Source organism: Symphalangus syndactylus, chromosome 8 (genome assembly GCF_028878055.3).
Source record: "Symphalangus syndactylus isolate Jambi chromosome 8, NHGRI_mSymSyn1-v2.1_pri, whole genome shotgun sequence".
Lineage (NCBI taxonomy): Eukaryota > Metazoa > Chordata > Mammalia > Primates > Hylobatidae > Symphalangus > Symphalangus syndactylus.
The window spans coordinates 29383849-29391736 of record NC_072430.2 but is presented as its reverse complement, the minus strand read 5'-3'; positions in this window follow the sequence as shown (position 1 = coordinate 29391736).

The window sequence follows — 7888 nt, the reverse complement described above, 5'->3', positions numbered from 1 at the left end:
TTGATCATCCATTCCTAAACTTTTAGCTCTTCCATCTAACATTGCTTCAGTCACATTTTGGTAATAATGCCTGACATATGTTCAAGGAAGCTGCTGAATTAAAATATTATATAAGCCAGAGTCAACAACAGAGTTTTCTGTTGTGTCACTAGAACTCACTCTCCAAGCTACCATAATCTATACATCAAACTCTCCTAGTGAAGTCAGTAAACCAACACAAATCTTTCAGAATTACTGAAAGCAGAATTAGCCTGCTTTCTCCTTTTTCCACAAACGAGCATGAGGTAATTTATCAAATGCTTCCTGAAGCCAAGGTATGAAAGGATACTATATTAATCAGGGTTCACCAGAGAAACAGAACCAATGGTTGTGTGTGTGTGTGTGTGTGTATGTGTGTGTATAGTGGATATGGCACTTGTAAATGTACCCTACAAAACAGGAGGTTATGTGTGGATATAATTTATCTTTTTTTTTTTTTTTTTTTTTGAGACAGAGTCTCTCTCTGTCACCCAGGCTGTCACCCAGCCATTATCTTAGTTTATGCAGTGGCATAATCTCGGCTCACAGCAAGCTCCACCTCCTGGGTTCATGCCATTATGCCATTCTCCTGCCCCAGCCTCCCAAGTAGCTGGGACTACAGGGGCCCGCCACCACACCCGGCTAATTTTTTTTATTTTTAGTGGAGACGGGATTTCACCATGTTGGCCAGGATGATCTCGATCTCCTGACCTTGTGATCCACCCACCTCGGCCTCCCAAAGTGCTGGGATTACAGGCATAAGCCACCGTGCCTGGCCCAACAAATTATGTTTCTTAAGGTTACAGAGATGGGAAAGGCCCTTCCACTATATATACATACATACATACACACACACACACACACACACACACACACCATTGGTTCTGTTTATATCTATCTAGCTATCATGTATACACATATATATAGATAGATATGTATCATCTATATACACACGTGTGTGTGTATATATGTGTGTATATATTTTTGTATATATATATATAGAGAGAGAGAGAGAGAAAAAGAGAGAGAGAGAGAGAGAGATTTATTATGGAATCCAAAGACCTGAAAATCAGGGTGGAGGTGACGCAGTGAGAGGAGTGGTTACTGGTCTAAGTCCCAGAGTCCAGCCACCCAAGAACCGGGAGCCCCAGTGTCTGAGGGCAGGAGAAGATGGATGTCCTAGCTCAAGAACAAAGAGCAAATTTGCCCTTCCTCATTTGTTTTGCTTGTTTGTTTGCTTTGTTCTATTGGGTTCCTCAGTGGTTTGGATGATACCCATCCACATTGGAGAGGGTGATCTTTTTACTCAATCTACCAATTCAAATGCTAATCTCTTCTGTAAACACTCTCACAAACTCACCCAGAAATAATGTTTTACCAGCTATCTTGGCATCCTTTAGCTCAGTCAAGTTGACATATAAAACAAGTTGACATATAAAATTAGCCATTACAGATTTATTGTCACATGCTATCTTTCAAGTTTTTTAAAGCAAGAGTTTCTCTATGCAGATATAAAGATTGTTACACCTGAAGAGCCTTTCCCATCTCTATAACCTCAAGATAACTTATGTCCACACAGAACCTATTTTGTAGGGTGCATTTGCAAGTACCACATCTACTATTTATTGAATATCTGCCAAACATAAAGGACTCTGTTCAGTGAGGGATGTACCTTATCTTGTGAAATTATCTTCATTACAACCTTATTCATCAAGTATTCTTCTCTCCCCGAGGAAATGAAAGCTCAGAAATGCTAAGTAACTTATCCTGAGTTCTTTTATGAAATATCTGTTGCCTGTGACTTATTACCAGGGATGGCCATAAAATTTGTGAAATCCACTGAAAAATTAAAATTCAGAGCACCTTGTTCAAACAAAACAGGAAACAGTGTTCTTAAGTGCACCAAAATATAATACCTTTTCTTTTCTTCCACCCTCTCTCCCTCTATATTTTATGGTCATTTTTACTTGCTACTTAATGTTATTCTCAGTAAAGAAAAATAAAAAATTTAAATTATTAACATGAATTTTACCATGTATCTTTATATTATGCAATGCCAGTTTTAAATGCAAATATAAGTACATTTAATTTCTATGTGAAATCACAAGATCTCTGTATTTGAGAATTCATACATGTATATACATTTCATTTAAACAGGATAAGTGCACAACTTAAATATTTTTATTTCACTTGTAGATGCAACACTCTCTGCCTTTGGCTTACTGACAAATAAGGAAGGACTGAAAGGAAAATGAACTATGAGTTATTCCTTTCATTGATGTCATCACTTTCATCACAAGTGGTTGACTAATAGAGGGAAGAAACATGATTGAGAAAGAATATGATAGAGTGCCTTTGTCCTTAGTGTTTTCTAGAATGCCATTGCCTTTTTTCTCTATTCAAGACCAGTTCTGGTTCCAAAGGAGTGCATGGAGAATCTAGGGCAACGGTGCCTCTGATTATAGAGTCATTAATACAGCACAATTACTTTGTACTTCTTTAAGTCTTGCTAAACTCCACACATGGTGGGGCCACCAGAATTCTGCACTGATGAGGCATCAAGAGCTCTATATACGAATGGGGTGACAACAACAGACAGACACACTGTGCATATCTCCTCTGCCCACATGCATGCTCTGTTGTCCCATCAGATATCATTTGGTAAAACACAAGTTCAAAAATAAAATTATTAAGAATTTCAAGACAGCCACAGCAGAATATTAAACCAGAGGCAGTACCCTTCTGATTTGGAGGCCCTGTATGACTTCACAGGTCATACGCGTATGAAGTTGGCTCTGGTTGTTGCCACCAATCATTGGACTCCTGCTTGCATCTGAGACCTCCTCTCTGGCTCTTTGTTCCCCTGCTTCCTACTCTCCAGACTCGGCCATTTTTAGTTGTTAAATATTTTCAAGCAATTTCATGCCTCAGTTCCTTCACACGTGCTGTTCCCTCCACCTTGAAAACCTTTCCCTGTGGTGTTCACATGCTCCTCTGCTTCTCATCATTGAGGAAACAGCTCCAATATCCACTCTTCAAGCTTTCCCCAAGTGCCCTTTCAAACACTTCCCTTTGCTCTAACGCAGCGCTCTACTTTATCTTCTTCATATAACATGTCATTATCTGAATCCATCTTATTGATGCATTCACTTTTCACTGCCTGACTCTTCCATTAGAATGTAGGCTCTGGGAGAGCCACCAACTGATCTGACTTTCTCACTGCTGAGTCCAGATCCTAAAACCTGGCCTAGCACAGGGCAGGCGCTCAATCTGTATTTATAAAGTGCACATACAAATGAAAGAATTACTGAGCTTCTGCTAGACCACACCTTATGGTTCCTTCTCAATAAATATCAATTAAATTATAAATGTGCATAAGATGATGAATATACTGGAACTCAAGGTCCTTAAAAGGAGAGAATCGTGCAAAAGAATTAACTATAACAGGGATGAGATAAATTACTTAAAAACAGATATGTAGAAATGGCCACTTATTTCTCTCCACCCCCACTTATTTCCCTTTTCCTTTCCTTGCAGCAAAGACTTAATATTGAGCTGGTAACAGCCCAGCTGTTACCATGGTAACTGACTTTGTGGACACAAACTTTCAGCTGAGCTGAAACCATATGATGGAGAAAGAATTGTTTGGCCAAAGCCTATGGGAAATAATTACAATGATGACAGAGGAAAGAATTAGCCAAGTAAATTGGTTTTGAACAACTGCATCTTAGGCAGATACGAAAATAGAAGCTAAAGCTGAATCACACCTAAAAATATCTATCTTTACTGGAAAGTCACACAAAGTAAAAAAAACAAACAAAAAAAAAAGATCCACTCTGTAAAGAAACAAAGTTAAATACAAGCTGATCTGGAGGAAATAGTACCTTTTTAGACACTGTGGTCATTTCTAATTCAAGTTGAAACTGAACTGGCCTACCTTTGCCTGAGTTTCAATATGTTTTTATAAAATTGAAGAATTCTTGAAAAAAATAATAGGTAAATCAAATATTTAAAAATCAAATCTGAATTTAAGTGCACTGGCTGGCGTGGTTTATAAAGAAACGTTGGGAAAGAAACTTAACTTTTGTTAAGTAAATAATTCCTTTTTTATAGGAGTAGACACTCCCTTCATGCATAGATCTTATAAGCTTTTATATGATAAATATTTTAAAGCCAGATTCCCCCAATGACCAAACCAGCATTATTTAACTGGTTATTTTCAAATGATGTCATCTTCCTGGATCTCAGTTTATTCATGTGAAACTGGGAAAATTTAAGATTTTCCAGCCACCGACCTCACCTTTCAACTTCACTGCTTCTTAAAGTTCTCTGTAAAAATACACACAAACCAAATATCCTGAAAGTTGCCAAACTTGCTCTTTATTTTCTTGTACACATTTCCCCTCCCCTACATTTCTCCCTGATCACTGTCAAGCATAGACTTCACCTTTTGTGCTCTCAGAAGGTGGAGAGGTTTTGATTTCTGTATTTAGGGACTCTGTTTCCTTGATTCAATTCATGAAATTAAGCAACAACAAAAAAAATCTTATTTAAACTAAGATAATGGCTTCTCACGGAATCATTTCAGGATTTTCGAAGAAACGAGATTAGTGAAATTCAATAAATATATAACCACCCAAACCATCTGTATTAATAAATTAAAGTCTCTTTGGACAGGCTTCCATTAAAGAAGGAGCAACTCACACATGGGTGTATCAAAACAGTGACTCGTTCATTTCTTTATATGCTTCCAGGAATGGTCAGTTCTTAGCTTAGCAGAGATTGTGACTCACCATATATATTTATGTTATATTAAGCTGATTTTTCTAAATTCTTCAAAGATACTACAAGGTGAGTTTCATTGTCATGGAATATTCAAGGATCATCTATATCCATTGCCCATGTTTCTAATACTTCTTTCCTTCTTATCCTTCCCTAGTAGTTTTTTTTTTTACCAGTCATCCTGCAAGGTACACCCTGAAACTCAACTCAGTTCAATCTAACAGTTATTATTTGTTTTTAGCAGTGTGCTTGGCACCAAGGATAAAAGAGAGAGAGAGCTATAGATTAACTGTCTTCGGGGAGTTTGCAATCTAATTGAAAAATGGACCTGGGCCAGGAAATAATCCAATAATGGTGTATGGATATGAAGATAGAGGAACAGGCTTTGATTCAGAAATCTGAACTTCAGAAATGATGCTGTTCAGAATGGTGGAGAGACTTCAAGGAGGGGAAGAATCTGAAATGGACCTTCAGGAATGAGAAGAATGTGGTCAGCAGGGAGGAATGGGAAAAGTATCTGTAATTAGTAGAATCATTAGAAGAAGGACCCAATTCTAACGCCATCTGCTCATCTCAGTGATTGCCGGCTGTGCCACCGAATACCCAGTCACTAAGTCCTTATCTCCTCTCTAGTCTATTTTTATGATGGTCTATCTTCTCCTAGGCTCTCCTTCCCCAGGGAATATTGCATCCTGCCTTGTAATCACCATAAAACAAAGCTATGGCCACATCATTTCCATGTCCAAAATGCTTCAGTGGCTCCAACATCAAAAAAGAATTGAAAAACTCCAGTAAGTTTATTCATAACTCACAGCCACATGTATTCTTTCCTTTATCTTTCCTCTTCTTGCTCTGTCCCAAGTGGCAGAGCACAGGAGACGTGATCCCTCACCCCCTTCCTCTCTTCCCAGGTTCCCAAGTGCTTTCTCAAATATTCAGTCCATTCTCCTATCCTCCCTCTTCCTCTCATCTCTCTGCAGTTATAATTCTCTTCCAGGAGTAGATATCTGCCCTTTCCAAGGGAATTCCAGATGGTCTTCCGATTTTTCCAAATTGCCTTCTCATCCCCTTATCCTGATTTGCACAACGGGAGCAGGCAAAAGGATCCCAAATTTCCCTTAGGCGGTGAATGAGGAAAAGGCAATGAAAACGCTTTAAGATTTTCCTGTTGAATATATTAACTCATTAAATAACCGAGAGCCTTTTGAGGTAGGCTCAATTATGACAGTAAGTACAGGGCCTGAGGCCAAGCTAGGCAGAAAAGAAGGGATTGTACCTTCAGTTTCTTTGACTACAATTCAAGGTCCTATCCATGACAATACACTGTCTCCTTTTTTGTGCCTTTCACAAATAGGTTTTCAAAACAGGCTTCAATAAAAAGTGCCAGACTGTGGCTTGGTAGCTCCTAGATTTTAGAGAACAGACATAGGATGGTTGAGTGGATTTTTCAGCAAGACAGTGAGTCTGTCAGACAAGCAGAGAGGAAGCCCAGCCGCCCAGCCTTTGCAGCTTCCTCAGACAATTTGAACAGCTTTAGAAACTTTTCACTTAGGGAAATTAGAGGCTTAATACCAGCAACACTGAATGTTTCTCAGGAGCTTGTCTTTCTAGAATCTGTAGCAGCTGTGTGCAAATTAATCAGTGATTTGCAGGCGACACAGAGCGGAGATTGGGGAAACAGCTGGGCATATTTATGAAAGTTTGTCAGGGATGTAGCAGCGTGTTCAGAGGTACCTTCTTCCTTAAGTGTCATTTTGCTGGGAAAGAAAAGGAACAAGTGAGACAGATCCTGCCTGTGTCTAGAGGATTAATTAAAGCCTGGCAGAAATCCGAAGCTGAATATCTCTTCTCCTTCTAATTTAGATGAAGATTGACGTGAGGTCTGCAGAGCCAAACTGCATCAGGCACGGGCACAGTGCTGATGGGCAGGCAGCGCATCTGAGAATGCCGGTGGCATTCAACTTTGAGGTGGCATTCAACTTTGAATGCGTGCTGTCCGATGTGGTGCCCTGCAGCAGATTGTGACACTCGGCCAGGGGTCTGATTTGAAGTACCATGGCCCAAGCCAGCCTCATCTCTGCCTGCCCCTCCCACTGTACCTTTCCTCTGATTCCAGCCTCCACCCAAATTCAGAGAAAGAATAAAAGGAACCACACCAGAGAATCCGCAGTGGGTCTAAGTCAACCTAACGTGCCATGACTCACTTTTTTAATCTCTAAATATATATAGAGAAAGCACAGACAATAAAAAGAAATCAACAGCACACATACTGAGAAAAGGGAAGGAACTCTTTTCACAAAACTCGTTGACAAGCAGTGATAACCTACTTTTGGAGAACAAAGGTTCTGTGTTAAGCGCATTTGCTCACTTAATTTCACCAATTTATGTGCCTCTGTCATAACAATACCCTGCTGTTTCTAGAACCCTTCCCATTACTGAACTAAATATCTTCTGAAAGGTGAATCTACTCCCATTGCTTGAACACTTAGAGGGAGATCATTTCCTAACATTTGCTTCAAAGCCCAATGTCAGGCCCTGTAAATTGTTTTACATTTTGTTTCACTGCTGGGCTCCAGATTTTGCGTGTATCTATTATTGAGCAATTCAATTTTAGGATCTAATTATGATGTCAAGAAGTAACTGGCCTAAAACCCAGGTGAGAAAACCTAAGGCACAAAACAATGCAATTTCCAGTCTCATCGTTGGATGAAATAGAGTAGCAAATGGAACCTGAGCTCCTCCAGTCCAGGGTACAAGGTTAACAGGAACTCTTCTGCAAGACTGGACACCGAGGAATCGATTAGTTAGTTAATATCTGAACGAGAAGGAGATTAAGAAATAGAGTTCTAGCACAGGCCTGAAAATTGGGTTGCCAGATTAAATACAGGATGTCCAGTTAAATTTGGATTTCAGATAAATGGCGAATGACTTTTGAGTTAAATAATGCTACATATTACATGGGACATGCTTTATACTCAAAAGTAATTCATTGTTTATCTAAAATTCAGATTTAACTGGGCATCTGTATTTTTAAATCTAGCAACCCTATCTGTTAAGAAGGAAAATGGGAAATATTTGGCCGTGTCTG